General features: G+C 49.1%; 1 non-coding gene across 1 annotated transcript; it reads left to right on the forward strand.

Moving 5' to 3' along the window:
* The first annotated feature begins 255 nt into the window (after nucleotides 1-255).
* LOC131292599 (5.8S ribosomal RNA) lies at nucleotides 256-410 on the forward strand. Its single transcript, XR_009190219.1, has one exon. It is a non-coding gene; the product is annotated as a 5.8S ribosomal RNA (ribosomal RNA).
* The last annotated feature ends 341 nt before the right edge of the window (nucleotides 411-751 follow it).

Consider the following 751-nt stretch of genomic DNA (forward strand, 5'->3'; position numbering starts at 1 on the left):
CTTCGGCAGTCCTGGGTAAGATAGTTAGTTCTAGCTTGCCCTATGTGGAAGAGGACACGTAGACTTACTGTGGTGTGAAGTATAAGGTTCAGTTCTCCCCTGGTCCACGCCGCTTCGGCCGTCCTGGGTAAAATGGATTCATCCAGCTTGCCCTATGTGGAATGAGGACACTTTATGCTTCGTCTCTAAGCGGCGGCTTGCTCCTCCCTACGGGGAACGGGTATACGCGCACAGCGGCGGCTTACGCAAGTTAGTCACCCTCGGCAGTGGATCACTCGGCTCATGGATCGATGAAGACCGCAGCTAACTGCGCGTCATAATGTGAACTGCAGGACACATGAACATTGATAAGTTGAACGCATATTGCACGTCGTGGGAACCTACCATGATGTACAGATGACTGAGCGCTTATATTTGAGAAATGTATCGCATACATTTAACTACGCCGTGACACCCGTCACGAGACGTGCACCATGATGTTAACTAGGGTCGCGACGACCCGCTAGCATTAAAGAACCCGTGGTTTACAATATACTGGCATTGGAATTCGAAGTATTTAGAGCGTCCGTGTTCCCGCGTGAGGCGGAAGTACGAGGAGAAGGCGTGCTTGTGGTGTCTGTGGTGGTGTTTACTGATGTCTAGCTTCAGCTTATTTATTTATTTAAATAGAAGCGAAGATGTCAAAGTAGCGTCGAAGCAGCAGCGGTAGCACAAATGATTCAAGTATGGAAGTTGACCAAAGGAACACAAA

This window comes from Anopheles ziemanni (assembly GCF_943734765.1).
Source record: "Anopheles ziemanni chromosome X unlocalized genomic scaffold, idAnoZiCoDA_A2_x.2 X_unloc_78, whole genome shotgun sequence".
NCBI classification, from domain to species: domain Eukaryota; kingdom Metazoa; phylum Arthropoda; class Insecta; order Diptera; family Culicidae; genus Anopheles; species Anopheles ziemanni.